Below are 27,185 nucleotides of genomic sequence, written 5' to 3' on the forward strand. Positions count from 1 at the left end.
CTTGTTCAAGTGACTGAAATTTGGATGAGCAGCGGTAGAGCAATTCTTAAATATGCAAGGCTAAATTTGTTGAGCCTGTTTCTTGACCTTTGATGAGATTGCAGTGAACAGATGTTTAATACCAGTGGCAGAATTGGACATGCTTCCTTTGGGATTGTAGAGGTGGTCTTTCATTTGATAAACCCCAGGCAGAGACAAAGGTATAGACTTCCAAGCAGCTGAAGCAATGGCCTTTGTGTCAGGGAGATTTCCAAGTTGCTGGTCTCTTTCTGAAATAATATATTGGTATGTTTTGTTTTGGCTTGGTTTGTTTTTTTCCTGACAAGAAATAAATAATCAATCAGTCTTAACTGAGTAGCTGTGAATGAATGTCATGGGATCAACTAAACTTGAAGATGAGCATTTAGACTTTTGTTTGTAGCTTGTTTGAATACTTTGTAATACAGCAGGGAGGGACTGAGGGAATTTTGGTCTTACCTGGTGTGGATTTGACTGGGTTTTGGGGAGAGACAGCATGTCACATGCATGCTGGCTGCTTATAGTCTGAACACTATACATTTAAAACCTGGCTGGTGAGATGCCTGAGAGAGAGGACTCTGAAGCTCGCTGAGGCTGGATTGCCTGTGTGCAAATTAAGACAAATCTGTAGCAAGGTTACCTAGTCACTGCACAGACCTTTGCCAGGCCATGTTTCTCAACAGTTATGCCACAGAAGAGTAAATACACCCTTTGAACAAGGACCAGATTTGACAGCTGAAATAATGTTTGTCATGCTTTTGGGTTCAAGCACAAACCAAAGCCCTAAAATGTGCATCTGAGATGTCACAAGTCAGTCTTGTTTCCTGAAGGAATGAGGTTTGTGTTCTGTGCTGTTCTAGCTCTTCAAGTGTCCTCTGTGTCCATGTTCCATCCTCTAGATCTTCTTTGTTCCATGTATATTTTTTGTTACCTTCTTGGACCTTTTTTCTTGTTGTTTGGTCTTTTATACATCAGGATGAAAAGAGTACTTAATTCTGCCACTCTGATGTGGTGCCATTTCCATCTTTAATTACATGAACTCTTTGCATAAGATTGTTCAATTCTTTGTATTGTGGTAGTGTCTTGTCTGAAGGTCTGCATGAATTTTTACAAATGCAGAAGTTTATATTGCCAGTAAGAAAGACCTTAGACCTACTTTGGCTTATCTTGCTTTTGGTGTAGAGTGAATATGAAGTTAATATATGTATGTACGTATATATGTATATACACACACACACACCACACACACTGTATATACATATATGTATCTGTTACAGTTCCATTGGTTTTGAAAGCAGATTGTAGTGTATCTGAGAGTCAGAAAAGGCATAAGGCCTATCTGCTTCACTAAGTTATTCAATATTGCAGCTGGAGATGGGGAGGCCATATGCAGTGTGCTGTCCCTGCATGACACAATAGATTTCATTTGGCTGGGGCTGTCTCAAGCTGTCACAGGTGTTCTTCTTTCATTTACAATAGCTCCATTAAAATATAAATGACTGCATTTATTACATCAGCTCTTTTTCCTTCTTTGGAATACCCCAGCTAAAGTTACATTGCACATAACAAATGCTCTTGCTCCCTTGAGAATTAGTTTAATTACTGATGTAGGTGGGTAAAAGATCTATTGCGTCTGAAATGTTAATTTTATCATGCTTTAATTAAGAGGTCAAGTGTGAAAGGCTGCAGAATACCTCCCACTTGAAGATGGTGAATAGAATGGTGGGGGTAGAAGGCAGTGATATGATGAGGCTTTTACTGTCTGTAGGAGTATCAGCTTTCCCTGTGCATCTCATTACAATGAGGCGGGTATCTGGAAATACATGCCAATTTCTATTTGCTCATTGAGTTTTCTACCATTAAAGGCATTTTCCGTCCAGAGCTTTTGAAGCTCCGAGACAGCTTTTCTCTTCTTTTAAAGATGATGGTCACTCCTCCATCACTCACCAGTTTCCATAGGAAATGTCAGAACTGTGTTCTCCTGTCCAGTGTGTTTGAAGAATTCTGCAAGTATCCTATGCCCCTGTGCTCTGGCACAAGAGGGGATGTGGGGCACGTGTTCACCAGAGGATCTCAGGTGCTACCATCTCTGAACATGTAGTTGTTTCTTGCTTATGTCTCACTGTGAGCATGAACAGATTCCTTTTGGCATTTGATTTGGAAGTCTTGTTTCTAGCTAACTCCAAAAACAAGGAAATGGACTTGGAAAGCATTCAGGGAAAAGTGGGCAGGCAAAAGGGAGTGTCTCATAACAAGATTAGGGAGAACTAGACAGTAGGAATTACTTCCAGTAGGACATCTGGGGCATTTTCCACTTAGCTTGTTGTATTTGTCCCGGCAGTTGGAGCAGCAATGGCATAGCAGGTGTTCACTTGCTAATGTTTGAAGATTTTCTCGAGACTGACTTACTGCACTTTCAGAAAGACTAAGTGACCAAGTGAAGCAGTTCTGTTGCTCTCTAAGCAGCTTTAAATATGACAGTTAATGATTTTTATTAACTCCTTTTTCATTGCTTACTGTCTATGTGAATTGCTGATTCATTGAGATGTTCTGCGATGTGTGATATGGAAAGTATCTTTTCAGAAAATTTATTCTTGGAGTTTTTGCTGCTGTTTTTTCTTTTCTGTGGTGGTCACTTTTCTTGCTCTTAAAGGATAATAACAGTTCAGCTATGCCACTGACTTCTCTGCATCCCTGGAGAAAGATTGGTGTAATACTGGAAAAACACAGAGTTAAATATTAACGTCCACTACTGAATGTTCCCACTGAGAAAATCAGGAACATTTCCAAGCAGTGAAAGCAGACTTTCCTTTCCTGTAGTCAACTTTTGCTGCTTAACTTTTAAAACTACAGCTTGCTTGATAATTGTAGATAGTAATAAACAAAAAATTGGGAATCCTCTGTTTCTTAAGTGCTCTTACCCAGAGTGTTTCTTGCTTCCAGGTGATAGGGGAAGAATCTCATGCAGTGAATTAGTGCTGAAATGTATAGTAAGTTTTTTTAAGGTAAGGGATTGATTTATTTTTTCCCTCCCCTCTGTACTTTGTCTTGCAAGTAGAAGTTCTATTCTTGCTCTTTTGGTCAGAAATGTCATTTTAATAAATGTTGTGATTTGAGATTGATGATACAGTAGCTCCTTAAGGCAGAAAGCATACTCAGAATTGGTGTTCCTCTTGAGTTATGAATACACATAGCTGCCCCAGTTTGTACCAGCTGAGGACCTAATCAGCTAAGGCCACGAATGCAGCATTTCCTCCTGCTGACTTGAAATGTCACCACCAGTCTCTGCTGAGATAAAAAATGTGGACAAAGGAAATAGTTTTAAGGAAGTGGAGGATTCTTTCACTTTTAAGGGTTTCATGTTTAGAACATGTATTTATTCTGTCTTGCTGATTGTGTCGGTTGTCAAGACTTCTGCCTCAGGGCACATTCTACTGGGAATCCCTGCTCAAAGTGCTCTCAAGGTGCTGAAGCTCTAATCTTTGTAGAGAGCTCAGGTATCAGCTGTGGTAAAATGGGAGCAGTAAAACCCAGAAAGGGCTAGATTAGTTAATGTAATGCTTATAGGGTGGTATTGCTGAAGCTTCTTTCTGTATATGTAAAAATGACGCTTGATGATATGGACTTAATCCTTCAGAAATAAAATCATGCTTTTTGTTATAAGTCTGATTCACTTCCATTTACGCAACAGCATCTCAAAGCAAGAGTGGTCTGGCATTTGCATGAGGCACGTGCTTCTGCCCACAAACAGCCAGTAAGATAAGTCAATAAAAATAAGTCATGCAAGGCATGAATTGCTTAGAGATGGAAGAGACCTATTAGGCTATCTAGCCCTCCTGTGTGCCAGTGAGGAATTGCTTCAACTGGACTTGCTTTAAAAGACAGACAAATAGCTGAGTAAAACACAGGATCCCATTTTCTGTATGATATGGCTTTTACGCTGTTGGTTTTACATGTACATCTAGCTTTGAACCTCATAAGCAACAATATTCCAGATAAATTTTTTCCAGGCTCTTTTACTTAAAGTGTAACAGTGGTCTGAACAGAAACTGTTCTGATTGCACAGATGTGCAGTTTTGCTTTGTGGAGTGACTTTTACCTCATCAAAAGAGAACAAGAAGAAAGGCAAAAATCTGTGAGTATGGCTATCTATGAGAGCATGTGTGCATGTGTGTATTTGACAGAATGAGAGGTCTGTCTGCGTTAGATCAATTATGAGAATAAATTCTACTCCTCTGCCTGGCCTTAGGAGGGCATTTGACAAAGGCAGCCCATTGGGAAGGGAACAAAGGCCTGGCTGCCTTGTGGCTGTGCGTGACACGCTGGTAGTGCTAAAGGCAGCTCCCATTTCCTATTAAAGTAGTGTCTCGCATGTTCATGAAACACAGGCTGTGATGCAGCATGATTCAGCTCATTGGGAGCTGATGCGTCTAGTTCTGACACAGAGAGAGAAGGTCTCTCTCTGTGGTCAAAAAGGCAGAAAAACATGATTTTTCTGCCTTTTCTGCTGCTGTTCGAAGGAGCTTCATCAGGTTATTGGACAGTGAATTGCAGATACATTTGTTTCATTGCTTTAATTTTTTGCATTATTCCCCTTTTGTCTTTTATTGTTTTCTTACCAGCATTTGCATAGAAAAAGAGCTCTGTGGTAAATTATGTCCATGCCCCACTTTTTTCCAGACCTGACATGTTTATATATACAAAGAATTATAGAGGAATTAAAGAGAGGACCAAAGAAGCTCAGGAATCCTTTCGTAAAGCTTGCCACATTTTTGATAAATGGGCATATAGCAGAGGGAATGAAATCTGTTGCTCAATACCATAATAGGCAGTGCAATGCTTTTGCCTCTCTCTGTCATCCTTAACAGACAAATTTATTTTTGGTAATGAAATATTTATCTCTTTCGCATCTACTAAAAGACAGTTCTAAGTGTCAAAAATCAGTTGGAAATAACGAGAAGAAGTTTAATGGTGAAATGTGTTCCTTTTGAATGTTTATCATAGCTCCATCAAATCCTGGGGATCTTTTTTCACTTTGTTTTGGTGTGTTTTTGCCTTGCTGCAACATGCGTTTTCAGATGATTTAGCTGTTAATCTGAGAGCATCATATAGTAGTGTGACTGTTTAGACTGTGTAAAGAACCTTCAAGAAATTATTTCCAGGACAATAATTAACATACCACAATTTTAAATAATTGTTTTCCAACACTTTTCTGTGTGTGATCCTTTAGGAGTTTTTGTTAGTGGCAGATCCCTCCCTGTCTGACTTAAATCTATTGAAAGCAGACTTTCTTCATGGTCATCCTTGAAGCAGTTCACAGAAAAACATGTATAAATAGCAGCTGGTTGGACTCCTCTGGTGCTGTAGAGAAGGAGTCCACATAGAAGTAATTGTGGTAAAATAATACTATTAGTCAGAAAATATGGACTCTGCACGTACTTCTTGTCCTGACACAATTCAGTTATGAAAGTATTTTCACAATTGTGGACTGAGTACTTAATGTCATACTTATGCAGGTCAACAAGCAGACCACTTTGCTTAATCTGTCCGTAGAGAAGCTTGTGCGAGTGCTAGATGAGTGCAATGGGGCTTTGGGAGGCATTGTTTTGAATCCTGTGGGATTTATTAGATGCCTTTCAATGGCTTTTCAAACAGTTGTATAGCATTCTGCAGGTGGAATTTTCCTAGTGAGATCTGAAGTACTTGACAACTGGTGAAAAAACAAGTCCCTCCTTTTAGATTTATACATGTATGATTCCTTTAAAGAAGCTGTCTGGTGGCTTTATGCACCTCCATCTTGTTAGCTGTAAAAGAGGGGGAATGGCCAGGGTATCAGAAAGGCTTGCTGATGTGAAGTGACCCTGAAGCTTATTCCAGCAAGTTTATTTTCAGAAAGTGTTGATTATTCATACTTTGAGAACCCTTTAAAGTATTTATGATTCATACCAGACACTCCTTTCAGTCTTAATTGACACCTATCTCATTAAGGTGACATAAGACTAAATACATTGATGCAAGGAATGTTTTGACTTTTTAGCTGATAAAGTGCTAATTATAAGAACCACAACCTGTCTAGTAACAGAGCTACAGATAAACATTGAAAGGTTACTATTCCAGAGGAGTTACATCAGCTAGCTCCATGGATGAAACATCTTTTCCATGGAAGAAATTGCATCCTACATGGAAGGGATTCTCTTCTGTACTGTACAAATCCTACAATTGTCTTTACCTACCCATTTCCTTTCACTCTTCCGTTCTTGCACAGAAGTTATTCTCCTCATTTGGCTCCTGCTGTGCTATAAACAATGCTATCCTTTCTTTCCCCTATCGTCCTACACCCACTTTTGAACAGCTATGATTGTTAAGATTACAGTTCTCATAAGGCTAGAGGAGGAGGAAAAAGTGTCCCTTCAGCTTCCTTTAGGGATCTTTGCTTGTTCTTTTCATTACATAAGTAATTTTTTCCAAAGGCATATTCACGTTTGTTTTAAGACCTTTTAACAGCAACAGTTCTTGCTCTTGATGCTCTTCCTAGCTTTTTGTTTAAAAAGGCATTGAAAGTTAGTGATTAAATTGGGAAAAGTTATTTATTCTCATTGTATGCTGTGAGTAAAATCTTCAGTACCTTGCAGAGGGATTGATTTGTGATGAAAAAGTACAAGTGCTCCAAAATGACAGAGGCAGTGTCCCTGCTCTGTTCTGTCTCCTTCCTCCCTTCTCCACAGCACTCAGGTTTTACAGACGTGGCTGCTGACTCTGATGTGTCATGTACACTGCCGAGCCAGGCACGTGTGTCCTTCACAGGCAGTGTGGAAAATGACAGCCATCACGTTATTTCAAGTGGTACAGCAGTCATTCTTTGATGTGCCAAACTACTTTTTGCTGGCAAGAATTAGCCCTGTGTTAGACTCTTGTGGATAGGAGGATGGATATACATGCTCTTTGTTTTCTAATAAGTATGTGATTCTGTATAGTGTGTGTGTGGAAGGGGAGGTTGTTTTTGTTTGTTTCTTTTAAACGTGGATCATGTTTGGTAGTGCATTTGAACTATGGAGTTCAGCTCCATAAAATTCTGGAGATTATTCCAGGGCTCTCATCATGTCTTATCCAGCTTTGTCAGATACATTCTCTTTGCCAGGTCTTCTACCTGGTTTATGCTTGAATACTTAACAGGTATCATCTGGGAAGTTGAACAGTGCACAAGGGAAAAGTGAAATGCTCACAGTGAACAGTAATTGGGAAGTACAGCAAAGGATGATTTGATAGTTATGAATGAGATTTCTTCATGAGATGCAGGGAAGGTTGCCCAGAATATCTCCTCCTACCTCCATAACTTTCAGTACCAGATCCTCTTTAGTGGTGGTATTTATGATATGTATTTTTACTGCTTCAACCTAGATATCCAAACAGTTCACATTTTTAAGTAATTTAGAAAATCTGCTTGAGCCCGACTTTGCATTCTCCTTAATTTAGAAGTTAATGATTTGGATACTGCACTGTCATCTTATTCAAGCTGTTTGGAAGCTGCATGATTGCCACCTAACCAAAAAGACTATTGCACTTGCCAGAAGGGAAATCTCTGCATATTTTGCCCTCACCAGATCCTTTTGCAGGGAATGGGTGGCATCCTGGATACTGTTTCTTCAAACTGTAAATCAGTTTAAAAGCAGAATTTCATTCTGCTGCTGCCTTTCCAGCTGTTTGGAATATAGTTGCAATGTGTGTCTGATCTGCAGGGATATCTGTAGGAAGCATGTGTTACTGATTGAACTTAATTGGACTTTCAGAGAATTTCTCCTTCGTTGCAGACCAATGGAAAGAACATTCCTTTGCTGCTCTGAATTAACATTAGATGAGAATGGTTCATGTCATAGTTACTTAGCCATTGCTGCTATTCGGAATAATATTTGCTCCACTATACTTGGGCTTTTGGCTATTTTGTAGTGCATGGAAAATCCATGATTTTCCTTAAGCAATTCCTGCTGGAATTGGCATATGTGTCTTGCTTACTCTTCTGGACCTTTGACTCTAAATTCTAGCAAAAACCATCCAGGACTTTATTTTTTGTAGAGGTCTGAATTTTTTTTTGTCCTGTTTTGTTTCTATTTCCAGAGCCATTTATTTGTGTGGCTGAGGGTAGGGCATGACTTGAGTTTAAAAGCTTTTGTGCAGATAAACAATCTGTTTGTCACATTATAGGAAACCTGTAGCCAGCATTTGCCCCTCGTAAATTAATATGGGGTGGGGGTGAAACTGTATTTTCCATAACAGCACTGGCATTAGAGCATAAGATAGATGTTGAATAGGTCTGAACTAGAGTAAGTATAGGACAGAAATAGAAAATACAGCTCTGCCATTGGTAGTGTGTCTCTCTTTTTTTCATTATTAGAGTTCCTTTATAGGGAGGCCAGCACATCAATTTGGGTAGAACAGGATTACTCTTCCCACTTTACTTACAGTAAGTGAGAAATGAAGAACTGAGTGACAGAGGAAGAAAGAGAGCCAGGCTAGGCATGCAGGCAAAATGTATGCTGGTGAAAGGGGCTTGAGGGTGTCAGTGGTACCAGGTCATACCTGCTTGGTGTGCCCAGTGGTGTTATGGCATGACTGTGTGTTGTACTATCCAGAGTGATAGGGTTTATCTATTGACTCTTGAGGAAAACAAGGATCAGAAACTGAGGACACAGAGTGAAGAGGGTGAGGTGTTCCTAGCCCCAGTCCTTACTTCTGGGTGCCAGGAAGCTGTGAGGCATGTTGCTTTCTGAGAGGGAGGAAGAGATAGGAAAGTTGAAGGGCATTTTACTCCCTGTAGCAAAATTGTGACAGGAAGGCAAAAATTCTTCACTGACTGGGGTACCTGTAAGAATATATTAACACATATATAAGTCTGAAAAAAGACCAGTAGGTTAGAAAATCTTAGAATCCTAGAATGGTTTGGTTGTAGAGGACCTTGAAGATCACCTAGTTCTGAGCCCCTCACCATGGGCAGGGACACCTTCCACTGGAGCAGTGGCACACTCACTGTGTCTGTACGATAGGTATCCACAGGCTGTGTCCTTGGCAAGTGCTTAAGAAGGCACCTAAGTAGTAAAGGCCAAAGTTCTGAGACAGATTTCTTTGTATATGAGAACTTCTGTACTAGTCCTGCCTCCCACATAACTCTGAACTAAACACAACATAGTAAAAATATTATTAAAACATTCATAGAGATCAGTCAAGTTGTCGTTTTTTGTGATAAGCTAGGAGAATTTAGCTATTTGCAGACTTCTATAGTATTTTTAGAAGGTTTAGAGCCTATATTTGAAAAAATTCAAATATAATGAGTAGAAGTTACTCTGCATAAGTTGCATGCAAAGTGTTTTCATATTTGTCTCTATTTTAACCTGTTATGGAATCTGGTACCTTCTTGACACCAAGTGAGTCTGTGTAGGATGTATTAGATCAAAACATATTCCTGTCTCCAAATGCTAACAGCAGCACATTCAGTTCTCTGGATTTCAGCAGCTAAAGTAGGTGTTGCAGAATTTTGGCACTGCTTCTCTTTACAGAGTGATAAACACAAATGGTGTTGCCTTGGGTTTCATATAGACAAGGAGGATCTTGTCTTATAAAAGCCGATTCACAGACAAATGGTGACTCTTAGCTTTAAGAAGCTAGGCTAGCAAGGCTAGTTGAACTGATGGGCTAGAAATAATTGTCCAATTTTCTTGTTTACCCCAGGGTGATGGTTTCTTCTATTTTAAACTGAGAGAGCATTTTATTGTGGGTTTTTTTCCCCCTAGCAGCTGCATTAGATTATTGTATTCTATAACACTTACTGTTTTTTTTTTCTTTTCTAGGAGTCCAGAACATACCTGTAGAGCTGCAGCTTCTCTTTCTCTGAGTGCTGCCAAAGGTATGTAGATGTATGTTATGCACTGTTATTCTCCTCTGTGTTCATCTAAATGGCATTATGGAAATTTCCAGGAAAGTGACATTCAAATTTAGTGGCAGGAGATGACTGCTTCCTTGATTTTTGAATGCAAGCTTTCAAACACAATTCAAAGGTCTTCTCCGGAGAGTTGCATTGGATCTGAACTAAGTTTGAGAATTCAGGTTAAGGCATACAACAATGATCATCTTGTTTGTACACTGTTGCAAGTGGTGTTCAAGTTTAGGCTGCCTGATAAGAGATGATAGGTGTTTCAGAGGCTGAAGAACAAGAACAGAGCTATTTAATAGTAGGTGGACTCTGGTTTCAAAGTGTCTGTTAATTAATGATTCCCTATATAATACTCCACCTCCTGAGCAAAAAACATGGCATAAAGGAGGCACTGTCTCCTTCCCTTGCCAAGTCTGGGACTCTTCCTCACTCTCTATAAGAATGTCTGGATTTCTAGTTTGGCACTGAATCAAAACTGTACTGTTCCTCCTCAGCAGCTTGGTACCTGAAGGAGTTTTACCAGGAGAACTGCCTGACATAGAGAAAGCGGTTTCAGCAAATGTGTAAAGTTTTGACCTAAAAATAGGATAATATGGTAAATAAAAACCTGATGTTCAAAGGTTCAAAGCTGTCTTTGCTGTCTAGTTGGTTGTATAACTTGGAAGAATTGAAATAGCTTTGTGGTGATAATTATTAACATATGATTGCAAAGAGTAAAGAATAGTATTTTTCTATAATTGTCACTTTAAAAGCCCATAATACAGCATGATATTTCTTTTTTTGAACAAATGTAAAGAACTATGTAGCCTAATGATTAATATATATATATATATATGAATGCAAAATTCCTGAGTAAAATTCTAATTTCTAATAAACTGTACATGTCAGCTTGACAGTGCCTGCCTAGTAACAGAAAGCAATGTATAATGAGGAACAGTGGCGACTGTTTTTTGGGTTTAGTTGTATTTTTGGGTTTTTTTCTTCCTTTTGAACAGAGAGTGGGAAGTGGTTCCTTTGAGCTATTGTGCCACATAAGCTTTGACTGCAATTTTTATTCCTCTCTGTACCTTCTAAGTATACACCACCCTCTTGTAGCTGGAGCTGGTGGTGGCCCGGGTTCTCAATGAGCCATAGGCAGGGAAAGTGTGGGTTCTCTCTTTCAGTGGTACAGGAAATGTGAACATTTTCTAGCTCTGCATTTACAATGCCAGGTATTCCCTGACCCTGTGAGAATTCAACAGTGTTTTTCTGCCTCCATAGACCTCTCTTTTCAGTGTGGAAGAAAGAACTGAGAATGGGTCGGAATTAATTTCCACTAAGTTTTCCCAAGTAATTCTCAGCCACCCATGGGTTTTCCTGGAAGGCTGGTATACAATAGGCCTTTGTCTCTAAATGGATTTATTTATTATTTTTGAATCTAACTGCCTGGCTTGACCCCAATTTTAAAGGGCTTCTTAGTCCCCAAGGCTCACCAGTTCATCCTTGAAACAAACCTTTTGAAGACAGGTCTACTGTGAATACACAAGGCATCATAATTTGGTTCATACCAGAATGAATGCAAATTAGTCAAATCATATCTAGTCCAAACTGGTTACATTTTAAAGGAACTAGAGACAAGGCAAAACCTTTATGAAAGCAGTTTTATGGTTTCTACAGAAATACATTGTTGTGAATTAGGTCTGGATTCCTTGACAAAAATAATTCACAGGTGAAGGGCAGACTTTCAGCAACGCATTCAGAGTTCCTACAATCTATGAGCTCTGAATTGATCATGTAAGATTAATTGCTCAGCTTTCTATTCATTATTTATTTGAGTACTTGAAACTGTCTTCTTTAGAGGCAATATAAAACAACAAACAAATCTCCATCTTCTCTTTGTTTCAAATTAGTTTGCATTAAGCACAAAGGCATTGTACCACCTGTCCAGCTCACAATGCAGCAATTAATATTATTTGAAAATAATGTTCCTCAAACAATAAGGGCTTCACCAAAAGATTTACATTGTGCTGTGAAAATCCTCTCACATGTGAGCTCTGATATTTGATGAGCTGGAAAATTCATGAAAATTATTACATCTTTAGGAGAAATGTTCCTGGCACCAGTTACAGCAGGTAGAGAGCTGGGGACAGATTTTGTTGCAAGTGCTGAACATTTGCAACTGGGTGGGAATTTCTCTAAAGAGTTCAGCTTTCAGTCATACAGGGGCAGATTTTCTAAAGTGCTTCTGTTCTGATATTTTTGAAAGTCCCTGTCCCTAACTCATTTGCAACAAGCAACCTTTCTCCTCCATGCTTCTTCCTTTAGATCTGTAATAATCATCACTTCATGAATCATGCACAGCTTTCCTCCCAAGCAGGTTGTAATTTACACCAAATCTGAACTCTGAAAATTCTGTTGGTTACAGGAAAATAGATGTTGACTAGTACTGAAATCTTGTCATGCATAATCTTGAACATAAGAGAAAAGAGTTATTAGCTCGTCAGTTCTACTGCCGTGCTGATGTAGCTGTGGCCCTGCAATGCATAGAGCATGCAATGCATCTACTGCTTAGTCCAATCTCCTTTTAAAGACTGAAGTGATGGTATATGTTTTATGCCACAGAAGAAACTGTATAAAGTCCAACAGATTTTGCTGCTACAGAATTTTTTCCTAATAGAATTGTCTTTTGCTTGGATTTGCTTCTACCACATTTAGCTATTTTTCTTTCCTAGTGCACACACGGCCACTTGGAAAAACCTTCTCAATTCATTTCTTGGTCAAATTCTCTTTCAAGGCTAAGACATCAAGAGTACTGTTCTTGAAACTCCATTAAAATTAACAGGAAAGAGAACCTGATTCTAGGATGCAGTGTTGGAAGTGGATGCCTGGATGGGCCCAGCCCAGCTCTCCTCATTTCAGAGCCCCTACAAACACATCAAGACAGTGACTCTTTATATCCTTGGATTTCATGGCAACAGGGCACAAATTTTTAAGATTATGGGATAAGACTTCTAATCACCAGTCTCACCATTAGGAACAATCTGATCTAGAAACAACAAACCCCAAAGTTTTCCTTTCACACAAATGGTGGAAATTTGTGATGTGGTTTGTTTGTCTCTGTGAGTTTTAGCATGAGACTTGATGACACATAGGCCTGGCACTCCTGCCGTCCTTGTTGCATTTTCCATGTTAGCATCACTGTTCATTGGCTCTGAGGCCAAGACATCATTCATTCCCTTTTTGCTTGAGCAGTTGCTTCTTGTGTGGTGTGCTTGTGCTGATGAATCAGTCACCTCTTATTTGGTGCCTGAAGTAAAAACTATGCATCTGATCTGCCACTGGGGTTTCTATTTCACAATTAATTCTACACAGGACATGATACAGTCAAGCCCACAGGAAAATCATGCCAAGACCAGTGTGAAAAGAGGACAAGACCATTCTATTCTCTTCAGCCAACATTAAGGAGAGAGCGAAGATAGGAAATATTTGTTTAAAATGTGACCTTGGAGGTCTGGAGATAGATAACATAGAGGAGATAAGGTACAGTGGCTGTAGCTGAATGCAACCTCACATCCACAGTGTTTGGCTTTCCAGCTCTATCCTGTTTCAAACATGGAAAGAGTAGATAAGGCCATTTCCGGTACTACCATGGTTTGTTAGACTACTTCAGCTGTTGGATCCTTTAGCTTTGAAACTGCAGTGTCACCAAAAAAACTGCATTTTGTTTTATTCCAGAAGCTTCTGACAGTCAGCAAGGATTGTATCCAAACAGTCCAATGAGTATTAGCAACGCAGCTTGTTCCAGCAAATGCATTAGTACCTATTAAACATTTACACAGCAGCATAAAGTTAGACAAGGATTCACAAGCATAAATAAGACCTGTTCTTTGCACTGTAGAGTCTCCAGTCTCAATCCTGCCTAGATAATAACATAGAGAACAGCTGCTTATAGGAGGAAAGGTGAGAAATGTTTGAAGGAAAAGTGATTTCTGAGACAGTGATGACTGGAGAAAGGGATTTGCAGGTCTAGGAACTAACAAATCAGAAAGTGTAAAAAGAGTGAAAATGGGAAATTAAGAAATATAATTAGTTTAGGAGGTAGTAAAGAATGGAAATGAATTTGTTAACTGTGAGATAAGCTTGAATATGAAATGGCCAGGAATGGATAGGAGGATTTTCTCTTGTCACTTTTTAACATTCAAGTTATGTGTTCTGTATGCAGATCTGATAGAAAGTGTCTTGCAGGTATTGAGGATGGGACAGAATAGAATGAAGTCTTTCTCTTTAAAAGCATACATATAGTTTCTTTGGTCTGTCCTGATCAAAATGCAAGTGTTCTTTATTTCCTTTTGGTCTTTGGAGCTCTACACTTTTATTTCCTTCTCTTGCTGTACCTGGGAAGCTTATTTTATTGTTTGGTGCTTCTAGAACTGAATTTCTTTTCCCTAGGTTAATAGTAAATTCTTGAAACTTTTCACAGCTTTTCCTTTTCATTTTTAACAGCAGTATCAAGGAAATGAAAACCAAAAGGTGGTACAGATATTTTTATCTGTTGCTTGAAATGTGTTCTATATGGGAACTATAGGAAACAGTGCATAATGAGCTTCCAGCCAAATGGAATCTCGATAAATCTCTAAGTCTAGTGAACTCTATAGGAAGAGAGAAATAGTGATGTTATAACATGAGCAGGCATTGAGCAGAACTGTCTAGGGCACTGGATAGCCCAAAAGAAACCCAAACCAAAACAAAAAATACCCCAAGAAACCACAAAAACCCAACATGTAGCAAAAAACCACCCACCCTCAAAACCCATCCTTTCTGCTCTTTAAAACCAAAACTGTCCAAGTGGAAGTGTACATGAAGCAGTAAGATAGCTGGTGCTGAGAAAGAATTGCCATCACTTGCTTCTTTCCTTCTTGCTGTCTGTTGGTAGTATTGGGAGTAGCAGGACTCCCCAGCAATTTCCACACAGCCAGGTTCATCATTAAATTGCATACAATCTTGACCCTCTTAGTGGGCAGAGTGAAAGACTCTAAGTATACAACCTTTAAAAATATATAGCATTAGTGTAAACTTTTGCCTGTTTATGAAATATCAAAAAGTGAAGTGACACAGCTCAAGTCCTGGAGAGAGACTCTGGGTAATGCAGAAAATGAAATGCAGCACTTTGCCTAAGGCTTTTCAGTGCCTACGCACCCATTTTGTTCCTGCAATTAATCTGCATGTGGCATTTGGAAAGCAAAATTTTTCTTCACCCAGTGCTACACTTAATATTCTCTGACTATTACACTTCTTTTTGCTCTCCCTCACCCCCACAGTAATTTTTAATATACAGATATCAGAGGAGTACTAAACATTTGGCTGAATGCAACAGCTTTTATTGGAGCCCTGATGGTATGTGGGAAATCACATGCTGGAGAGCTACTTTCCCAGAGACAGCAAATTCAGGAATAATGCTGTCAGAAAAGGGATGTGCTGCCACTAGCCTTTGTCCTCTGACACGGTTGCCAGTGAAGGGAGGGAGCTGCTCAGGCTGCCTGCTCTGTCCCCTCTGGCCAGCTCAAGGCCATTTGTGAGGAACAGAAACTGCACAGGCACCAGCCACTCTCTGCCTCTGACTGAAACCAGAGCCAGAAAGAATGAAACCCCTATTGACAAGTATTTTGTGGACTGCCTGTGGTTTAGACAAAATCTGTGTGACTTTAGTTTCTAGTTTCAGGTCTGGAGGTGCTTGGGATCTTCTGCTGACGTCTCTCTCAGCAGCTTTGGCACTGTGTTCTCAGATGCTCACCCACTCCTTGTGGCCCACCAGCCTATGGAATGTGTTTGTTTACTGCTCCTTTGGTACACTGATGACCTTGTTCAGGACTTGGGCTAAAGTGAGTAGGCCTGCTCAGAGAAACATTACATTGCACAGGAGAGGAGGGAAATGCTGCATCCATCCCTTTCCTGCAAAACCTAGAGTGACTGGAAGTTTTAGTACCTTAAAATGAGTGTTACAGTACTGGTCCAGCTGGAGTTCAATGAATTTAGGTCTGATCTACAGTAATAAAAGCTTGTGAAACTGGCTTGAATTGGGCTGATATTGAAACCGATTTTTGAGAGATGAAGCAGAGTGGTGGTAATTTGTATAAGTGTCTACTGCCACTGCAGGCACTGGTGCCAAGGAAAGACAGATGGAGAGTGGAAAATGTCACAGAGAAGGGGGATGGGACCTGTGAAGTACCTATGAACTTAAGATTTGTACCTGTAAATAAACCTTCAGTGGCAGCTAATAAACAGAAGGATGATTAGAAGGAAAAGTGGCAAGTGATACAGATATTAATTGTGCTTCACAAAATATTTCCAAGAAATAAAATTTAATCCAGAAAGAAAGCCAAAAAAATACCAAAGCCAAAGCTGATCATATGAAGGTGAAATGGAAACTAAAGGCAGTGCCAAGGTTAAGGTTTATTTTTGTCTCCTGCCCATGTATTATCATGGAGGAAAAAGCAGAGACCTGTTTTTTGCCTGCCACAGAACCAAGCTGGACAAGTTGATTAAGGGATACTTCAGGATTGGATCTGAAGGATCAAGGAGATAGATTGTTGCTTGCCTTGGAAGAGGTGGGGGTGGGGAAGAAAATAGAGAGTGAAACACGTGGAAAACATCTGGTCCAAGGAGGTATTTTAGAGTTAACTTAGGAGGGAAGGAGGAGCAGCTGTGTGGTGTGCAGGGACCACCAGGGCTGCAGTGATAAACAGGAGAGAAAAGGAGGCAGAGCTAGAATAGGGCTTCAGAAAAATCAAAGAATTAGGCAGAGGGAGGACCCAGACTGCAACTTTGTGACCAAGAGACCACTCTGGTCTAGAATGAAAGTGTAAATTTGGAGTGTCTGTGGGTAGTGCCCTGCCTTTGAGTTAGACTCATCCCAGGGAAAGGAGAAGGGTTCTTTCTTTGGATTTGTGCTGAAAGCAGGGTAGGTGGTAAACATACAGAACCTTTTATCAGAAATTGTGTGTCCTTCATGGAGGGGGAGATATCACCCTGTAATCAGGAGGAAAATTATCTGCCTGGAGAACATTAAGCCAGCCAAAGAGGAATGGTGCAATATTAGGGCTTTGAGACCTTCCTCTCTTCCTTGGGTGTCAGTTCAGATCTTTGTTTCTTGCTCTTTAGAAGGGTCAAGTGCATTGCTTTGGAAGTACAAGCTTACTTATTCCCAAATACCTGGTTTCTTAAACCTGAATTGTTCTCTTGACTTTTACTTTGCTGCACTGAACTGTAAAAGATCTTTCAGCTTCTTCTTTGGATCTGTGGTTCCAGGGCTGGTGTAAACTAGTCCAAGTCCTGGCTGCTACTGAAAGAATATGGCCCTATCCCAACTTCACCTTTACTTTGTGCTGGCTCTAGTGTTGATGTGACATGATCAGGTGAATTGAGAATGAATCCAGCTGAAAACTTGCCCAGCAAAGAAAAAATGGAGCCTCACAGACATGGGGAAGCTGCTATGTGCCTTTGTCAAACAGGAGGAATACCCAGCTGCAGCTTTCCTGGAATTGCTGATTGGTTTTTTTATGTGACCCTGAGGCTTCTGGTAATGATAAAAGCTTTTGCTTTATGTAAATCAGTGATCTGATAATATGCAGCGTCTCCCAGGTCCTATTTTTCTGGAAAGTAAATTTTACCCCCACATACATTGCTGAAATTATGCTGTCCTTGTTTCTCTCATTGTCTGACTTCATATCCTTTACATGGTGCTCATGGGAGACTGACCCAAAGCTCATTGAAAGCAGTAACATGATACATGTTACTGATAGCAGACTTTGGATCAGAAATAAATCCATTCATTATGCCTCGTGGTTGTACTGTTTATACTGCACAGCTCAGTTTCGATATGCCATGGTGTATCATTAAAGACAAAATTCATCCTCGGCAGTTCATTGCCTCTATAACCCTGGAATTTATTGGTAGTTCTTCCTATACTTAGAGGACCCCAGAATTGGTCTAATCCCTGTCTTCCTTTTTTTGGATGAAGGCATCTGAAAGTGCTTGTGCAATAATTGTACTCAATTCCAGTTCAGCTCTTTCCGTGGTTGTGCTACACCATCATTATCATAATGAGACACAAGAAATTGCAATTGTGGGATTGCTTCCTTGCAAGTTGAAAAGAACTGTCCACAGATGGCCAGTTATTATACTGGATTTTGGTTGGGACTAATGTCTTTTTCCAGCCTAGGTGGGTTGGGGAAAGAAAACCAGCTAAACTTTCCATGAACCACATTAAAAGAAAGTTTCGCTTCCCTGGTGAGAACAGCCACTCCCAAAGCAGAGTGCTTTCAGGGTGGGTGGGGAAGGGAGCAGGAAGGGAGAGGCTTCACAATCCACTGAACAGATTGGGACTGTTGAGGTTCTGCTCAGCTTCTAAGATGCTTGATCACATTGCCTCAGCCAGCCAGTTGTCCAAGTTAGGTCAATCTCAGTTTGGTTCCATAAAGAGTGTGCATTTTTTAAAATGGATTCTGAGAAATGTGAACCTTCTTTGCTCAGGGAAAGTATTAAAATATCCCATGGAACTTCAGATTAAGCCTTGCAGTTTGTGGTGACCTCAGTCAAAATGAACTTTATCTTCCATGGTCATGTAAAGTGCAGGGCATAGACAACGTGCTGCTCTCTGTTGAAGAAATGCTTGTTTCTTTGAATGGTAACACTGCTGAGGAACATGTTAGTACCTGTTAGCCTGAAAATGAGAATTGAGAGCTTATCCAAAAGTATTGCATTTAGAATCTAGGGTTGTGTCTGATTTCTCAGGCCCATTGATTAGCCTGCAGATGATAGTTAAAGGTCAGTAGCCCTTTACCACTTTTTAGGGATTTGTGATGAGAGACCAGTCAGGATAGATGTTGTTCACCAACAGTTTTTGGTGATATTTTTTTCTGTGGAAACACAAAGCTGTTTTTCAAGACAAACTGTAGAAATGGATTGAAAAAGTACAATGTGGCAGAATTTGGGAAAGATCCCATGGACACCTTGATTATGTCATAGAAACATTGGTCTAAAGCCAAAGTTAATAACCTTATGTGTCTTAAGTTAATAACTACAGATATTAATAAAATCACTGTGAATTTTCCAGAGATAATAGCATCACTAGTAATACAGTGCATACCATTTCAGAACCAAAAGTCCAAGGTTGTTGTTTTGGTGCATTTGGCCATCTAGTCCATTTATAGTGCAACTCCCCTCTCCCTCTCAATATTGAATTTGAATAATTATGTAGGTTTCCAGAAGGTGATGTGAATTGTATAACAAAATGTGGCAAAAGAAGATCTGTTTTAATGTCAGGAATAATTGTATTTGGTTTCCAGAATGAGACAGAAAGTGTTCACTTCTCAGCTTTGAAATCCCTTCCTTTCCTTGAAAAAATTGTTCTCCTTTCTTCTGTTTCCTCTTCCTTGATCTGAATAGCTTTCTTCTCCTTTCCTTTTCATTTCCTTGCTCCACACAATGGAAGAGAGGGTAAAGAGAAAATAGATTTGGGAGAAATTCACTGGTATCCCAAACTTGATTTATTACTTTAAAAAATTGTGTATTTTTAAAATGAGACAATGTGAAAACTGAGGAGCTGCACAGAAAATGTTGTTGGATTACAGTTGCTGCAAAAATTTATTATGCTGTTTCAGCTCATAATACAGGTGTGACTCTCATCAACTGGGCCTGCTGAAGGTTATCCATTTGCACCTTCAAACATGACAGCAACTTCCCAGATCTGTAAAAACACTTGTGTTTGAAGTCTTTGTGCTAAAGTACTTTGTTCAGAAGAAAATGGTATTTATTGAATGACCATTTTCCTCTTTAACACCTTAGGGACTTCCTATCCAGCTATTGAATTATCAGAAGTCTGCTTATTTTAGGGGATTTTAATAAAGTTGCTTTGTGAAGAGGAATGCCTGTGCATACAGAAGCATCCTAGAATATGTCCCATTGGTATTGATCTCATTCATCTACTGAACAGAATGTATGATTGCCCCTTGGCTGTTGTTTTGATAACCAAATTCTACTGAGTTGTACCTACTGCACTTAACTCCATCAGTCACTTCCTTAATATCTTCTTATATAAGAGTGTAGTTACAGCTAAAGGAAGATTTGCTCTAAGCTCCTCTGGATTCCTCTTGATTTATCATGCAACTTTTAATTAAAAGAGGGAAAGAAGGGGTGAGGAAGAGAGAGCTCATGTGTTTTAGTCGAGTTGTGAGATGGGGAAGATAGGACTGCATCTAGGAAATTGTAATCATCCCAAAGTTACTTTTAATTCTGTTTTCTCTAGCAGTAGGTACATGAGAGAGTGAAAAGGAGAAAGGGTGGATCTGACAGGAATAGGAGACTCAGACTCAAAGCTTCCTGTCACAAATGGATCAAAGATCAGGACCTGAAGATTATTGATTAAGATCTGTGTAGGAGGAAAGAGAACATCTGTTCTTGTTCTATCATGCTCTACCCTGCTGGGGAGGGGATAGCACTTACCCTTCAGGTTGGATCAAGTGAGAGAGGGGATGCTAGGAGTAAGAAGTGAACCCTTCTTTACATTTGTGTCTCCACCATTTTTCAGCCTGTTAGCCCTGGAATGCTCAGATTTTTTCTAAAAGGCTATTTCAGCATTCTTCCAAAAGGCTATTTCAGTGAGCCTGACACAGGAAATGTGCATTTTCCCAGGTAGAGCAAAAAGTCTGTGATTCATTTCTGGTGACCACACATCTTGTACAAACATAAAGGTCTTGACCAGCCCACATTTTAGAGAGCAGCTTTCTCTTTGTGAAACTCTTCTGCAGCATAAAGGATGTATCTGTCAATGATGGTATCAGAACTTTTTTGAACATCAAGACAAATCTTGACCAAGAGAGCAGGATATACAATAACCTGGATTATTAAACAAGAAGTAACTGAAAATGGGCAGCGTCTGTATTTTACAATGTGGACAGAAAGCAGTAAATATTTATCTGTCCTTTCCTTCCCTTTGAAATAAACACTAAAGACTCTGCTGTTGTTCAGATAATCTGTTTCTATACTAACCCCTCTCTTTAAGGGAGACATCTATTTCCTATTACAACCATATAGAGGCCCTGAACTAAAATATTTTGCATGCCTTTGCAGGCCTCCAGGAAACATTAAACACACTGAGACAGACAAAAAGCTCTGAAGCCTCTGTTTAAAATTAGGAGCAGAGAAGTGAAACAGGGTTTTTGTCTGATTTTCTCAGACCTGATATGAAAAAAATCTCAAGTCAATTTACTTATTTTGCATAAAATAAGGTTCTCAGTATTGATTCAGACAGGCTGTTGTACCAGCAAGGCCAGGGGACAGTTACCCTTTTACTGCATAATGGCCACTCTGAGAGTATTTTTAAAATATATCTCTTATTTTAAAAAATAACAAACAACAAAACAACAACTTTGATTGCACAATCTGTTTGCTAGTTGCTGCTCTAAGAACAATCAGCTTGCCTTACACTAAAAAATGCTATTTGATAATATATAAAAAGCACATATGTATTATTTGCAGCAAATAGGTTTGCTGCAGTAAGATTTCACTATCAGCATGCTTTCGTTTTTGTAGGCAAAGAGAGAGCAGAAAATAGGAGTAATAGCTGCTGAAATTATTGTGGAAAAGCTCCTATAAGTAAATAACTTGGGCCATGAAAGTAGATAGTGTACTGAAGTTAACAGGGAACAGTCTCCAGTCCAGAAGTTTGAAAGGGTGCTGCCCTTCAGAAGTAGAAAGTCCCTTCAGGATGACTTTTATGGATAGTACATACCTTCTGAATTGTGGTAACCAGTCAAAATTTCCAAAAAGTTGTTCTACTCAGGGCCTTGATGTAGATAGTTAATTCCCCACCTAATAATACAGACAATTTCTCATTACAGAGTGTTGTGAAAACCAGATAAAGAGAAGTATGAGAATGGGCACAGTTGTGGTTCAAAGATCCTTCTAACGTAGACTGCTGCTCTGGCAGTGGTCAGTGTCACTGGTTTAGGGGAAGGATTCATGTAGAGGGAAAATTCAAATTGTTGCCATACCTGAGATATCCACACCTTCTAGTAACTCGTGGTTGATAGCTTTCCAAGCCAAAAATTCTAGGATTAGAACTGTTCTTTCATTTTTTTTTAATGTCATTTTTTGAGTTTGCTCGCAGAGTGGACTTCTACAAGATCCTGAGCAACAAAGCTCTGCAATGATTCCATGAATGATGTGAAAAATAACTTCCTTTTGTTTGTATTAAAATTTCTGCCTAAATATTAGGTTTAGTGTCCCTTGGTTCTTGTTAGCAGAAGGATTGGGCTGCCATTCCCAGATTAGCATTTTTGGTGCATTTCATGATTGAATAGAACACTCTCTCATCTCCCCTCTGCCAACTCTTTCTCAGACTGAGGAATCCTTGTTTATCCAGTGTCTCCTGGTCAAGCACTTGAGGAGCTTTCATTGTTCTTACCTCCTTCCTCTGTTCTTTATCTGATTTTAACTTTGAGGTGCTAATCTGTAGGAGACACACTATCAATTCTAAATGTTGCTATCAGTGAGCTTGTATTTGTTGTTTGCCTGGGACTTCTTGTGGGAAGTAATTTGAGATTGATATTACATTGTGTGAAGACTCAAGTGTTATAAAGCACACGTGTACTTGTGCTAGAGCTTGCATGGTGGAGAGGGAGATCTGTTAGGGATCTGTTTTCCCCTAGTGAGATGTAATGATTTTGAAAACTAAGAGCTCACTATACACTGTTATTTTTATTATTAAGTGGAGCTAGAGTCACTTTCTTAGAGAGCAATGCCAGATGAAGAGTGATGTTCAAAAGAAAAATTATTTTTCTTACTGAGACTCGAGAATGAAATGAGTTTACACCTATGAAAGTTAACAAAAAATTGCTTAGACATCCTCTTCCTTTCTACAGCAGCTGTTTCCACTCTGTATTTTAATGAGTGGGCTGAACTAAGTCTTTGGGAAGGGCTTTCCCCTCCCTCCCCCCTTTTTGGTATCCCTATGTAAAAGGCTGCACTACAGGATCACGCTCTGTGCTTCTGTTGAATGAGTAAATGCCTATGGCTGCACAGTCCAAAGGAAGGGCTACATCATGTTCTCAGCTAGTCAAGCTCCTTAATGCAATATTTAAAAAAATTTCCTGGATATTCCACTGATGTGATTTTGGCAGCAAGAAGTAAGTATTTAAAACTGCAGAAGGTTTAGGAGCTTTCCAATCTCATAAATTTTCTGCTATAAATAACTTGTGGAGTATCTGCTGGTCTTGGGGGTAGATTTTGTTTCAATTACTTAATTTTATATTTCCTGTTAACTGTTTGTGTATGTTCTGAACAAATTTTAATTTCTTTAAACTTGCATACTGAGATTCTTGGAGGAAAATTACTCAAATAGTGCTGTCTATGAAGTGTAGTGGAAAGTATTGCTTCCCTTTTGCTGTTTAACAAAATGAGACTGACTTATCACTAGAGATGTTCTTTCCAAACTACTTTTTGAGTCCCCTACTTCTTGATTCCTCTCTGCCAGCTGAATGATTTAATTTTTTTCATTCTGGTTGTGTAGTTTTATTCAGAGTCCAATCAGTCCCTCTTATGTGTGCTGAGAACATCTGCTTTGCAAGCCTCTGTGTGCTGTCATAATAATACAATAATTTTTCTGTCTTTTATATGATTTCTCATACGAAGCTGAACTGAGAAAATGGTGAAAGCAGCGGCACTTTTTTTTTTTTTCCTTCTGTGCTAGATTATGTTCACTGAACTCAGCAAATAGCAGAATTCCCCCTGGAGTACTGGGAAACAGCCCAAAGTCACTCACTTGCGTTTTGCTTGACTGTTCTTGTAGTAGGCTTTTCTTTTTTTTTTTTCTCTTTCTCTTTTATGGTCTGCTGAAATTCTTTCTGTTGTAACTGCATTCCTGATCAATCCCATTCTCAGATAGGCATCTCTTGCCTGTTAAATTTCCCCACATGAATATCCTGAAAAAAAAGTAAGAGATGCTATGCATAAACTGCAAATTCAAGTTGAGGTTTTTTTTGACTTAAACTGGAAGTAAGATGGGCTCATTTTTAAGCCTGTTAATAATTTAATTAATTTGTGGCTTAAATTATTGTCTTAATTTAACAGAAAGTCAAGGATGACCTTAAGCCTTTGAAACTTAAGTTTGGGTTTGATTCTAGATTTTTCAGTTGCAGCTGGAACAATTTAGGGCCAGACTCAAACTTGATGATTTGACTCAGTAATTAGTAGCACATTTCAAACATTTTGAATGAGACCTAGGGTAAGTCTTTCTTAGTTATTCTGGCATAAATATGGGAGTTCTTTCATTTCAAAAGTTCAAGTGTGTGTGATCATCCAGATGCTTGGACTTTGAGACAAGCATTGTGGTTGATATCAGGGCAGGTTCTTCATTCTCATTTTCCAATTTTATTCTAATCCAGTAATCACCTGCATCTGTCCTCACCTGAGGTTGGCAAAGCAGCATGGCCACAAGTAGCCTATGTTGCGGAGAGAGCCCAGCAACTGCTTTTGGATACTGGAGTTCTTCCACATGCTCTGGTTTAAGAAATTAGCAAAAGAAATTAATTTCATTTTGGCATAGCTCCAGGGTATGAACAGCCCCTCTGTTCTAGTTGGGAAAACCAAGATTAAATTAAGCAGAGGGAGGTTATAGTAGATCCAGGATCATTTAAAACCACCTTGGTTTAGGTAGATTTGGGTGATAGCTGAAGATAGTAACCCTCACTCTCTCTCATGATTGACTTAAACTTTAATGCTTCCTTTAGGTATTTGTCCTCTTGCTTACTAATTTATGGTCACTCTGAAAGGCTGGAGCTACATTATATACTGTTGCACATAAAAGGCTCCCTGCTGCTGCTCCCAGGTGGAATCCCATTCTGCAGCACCCCTAAGTGCTTTCCCAGTTCTCCCATCAGTGACTTGAGATGGCTGCTAATGGTCTGAGCTCAGGAGGCTGAGCAGTTGACTCAGTTTTCTTTAAAGTTTTTTCAGAATATTTTCTTGACATTTAAGTGACAAAGTTTGTTATTCTGCAACTTCCTAAGGCACACAGTTCAACAGAGGCAATCATTTAGAGGAAGAGCCAGAACCCAGAGTGTGGCTAGTAGCTTTTAAAGCATCTTGTAGAGAGCTTACTGCCTGCTCTGCAGGAGAGATTTCCATTGGGACTCCTTTGAGGTGACTGAATAGTTTCCCCTTATGTAACATACCCTCTCTATATGGCCTCATATGATGGTTTACTGTCTTGCACACCTATGGTCTGTGGCAAACAAGTGAGAGAAATAACTGCATGGAGGCAAAACTGAGCACAGCAGCCTTGTCCAGCCTCCCCTGTGGCCACTGAAAATGAGCTTTGGCAGTGAACTGAGGCTCACTAAGAAGAGCAAGTTTAATAACTAACTCTGTGTGATCTGTAGCATTTTATTTCATCTGTGTTCATTAAATTTCCCTACCTATGAATGATAGGCAGTAATGATACTTCATTTGTTTGTATAGTCTGCTAAGGTGTCTAGTTTTATAACACCTAGCACGTTAGGGATAGGATTTGACTGGACCTTTAGGTAATGCTGTGATAAAAAATATTGTACTATGAAAACCTTTCAGGTAACTGCTTTATCTTTATTTAGCCATATAAAAGCATATACTGAATTAAAGAGCTGCTGAAAGCTTTAATAGTGAAGAGTCATATCTGTCACACAGGGCATGTCTTTTTTTCTTCTCTTCAATCAATACAGAGAAATGAGAAATTTGTCTCTTATTTTTGATTGTAATTTCTGGTAATATCTAAAGGGAGGGAAGCACAGATTTAAATATTGATGTCCCTTACTATGCACACTGCAGTAATGTTTAGCACATGATTATGTGTTAATATAACTTTTAAAATTATTTTTAGATTTCATTAAAATCTGTTGGTTCTATATGTGATAGGCTCCCCAGGACCAAGAGCACATAACTCAGGCTGTCATGTTTTATAAGAAATCCCTGCCTTGACTTGATTAGTTTTTGAATTCCTACAGTTATATATTTGGAGCAACCAAGACTTCTAGGACCCATTTAATTTTTACAGAGAATAGAGTCTGAAATCTGGGGGGTTTTTTGTCTATATCTCATAATTTTGCCAGGTTATGAGAAGCTTTTGGCACTCAAATCTTTGCTAATCTGTTTTGCAGCTTGCTCTCAGACACTTCTTGAGAGTTTTCATCCTCACTCAGTACCCTAATATGTTCTATGTGACAAAATAGAAAAAGATTTATAGACGGTATTACTGGACTATGATTTTCTACGTGATGTAGAAGTGATACTTTAAACGTTTCATTAAATTAATGAATTTGTTGAAGAATAGAATGTATAGAAAGGCTATCATTCATGAAGTAATAAAAAGGTATAGGTGCATTTTTCTTTCAATATATACAGTATTCTTATTCTTCCCAAATTATTCATGTCACAAAGTCACTATGGCTTGGGTAGGAGAGCAGGGGGGTTCTTAGAAGTAAAGGAATCATTAATGATGCTGCCAGAAGTAAAATGGCAGTGGGAATCACTTAGGACCTATATTTTTCTGTGTTACACTTCCTAGATTATTTTGTGACTGGACAGACAAAGGCACACTTTCTGTTTGGGATCTGTGTGGCTGCAGGTAGTGGCATTGATCAGATTTCATGATGGGGCCCATGACTTGGATTTACAGCAATAGAACTGAGACTTGGACTAACACTATTTGAAATTGATCATTCTGGGTTGACACAGCAGTAAGTCTCTGCTCTTGAATCATGATTCTGTGGTGGAATTGAAATAAATGTTGTCTGGAATATTCTTGGAGAGTATGAAAAATAAATGTCAAAATCTGATTTGTTTCAGATGGAGAGACTGAGTACTCAATACAATGGTAGAAGTCCAGAGCTTTTATAGGGTATTGATTAAGATCTTAAGCATTTGACAAGGAGACCAGCAGTTTTAGTTCTTTTTTCTAATTGAGAAAATGAGATGCTGCTTCCTAGTGCAGTGATTGCAGAAGATTGGGAATAAAGTTTAGATTTCCTGAATTCCTTAATGAGTTCTGTGTGAGTCCTCCTGAATTATCTTCAGGGAGGAGATATTCCAGTGAATTGCGATTACTTAGCAACTCTCTGAATCAGAACATCCTAAAAGGTTTGAAAGGGAGCATCATCAGAAAATCTGTTTTTTCTAAAGGCAGGTCTGTTAGTCTTCTAAAATATGGAGGAAGAGGGGAAACTTATTCATTAGT

The 27,185-nt window shown here is 39.2% G+C and overlaps 1 long non-coding RNA gene across 1 annotated transcript in view; it reads left to right on the plus strand.

Annotated features, from left to right (window-relative positions):
* Positions 1-27,185, plus strand: part of LOC131086525 (uncharacterized) — a 78,111-nt gene that overhangs the window by 28,704 nt on the left and 22,222 nt on the right. Inside the window, exon 2 of the long non-coding RNA XR_009114763.1 lies at positions 9,858-9,913. This is a non-coding gene — a long non-coding RNA (uncharacterized LOC131086525). The remainder of the gene's footprint in view (positions 1-9,857; positions 9,914-27,185) is intronic.

This window comes from Melospiza georgiana, chromosome 8 (assembly GCF_028018845.1).
Source record: "Melospiza georgiana isolate bMelGeo1 chromosome 8, bMelGeo1.pri, whole genome shotgun sequence".
NCBI lineage: Eukaryota > Metazoa > Chordata > Aves > Passeriformes > Passerellidae > Melospiza > Melospiza georgiana.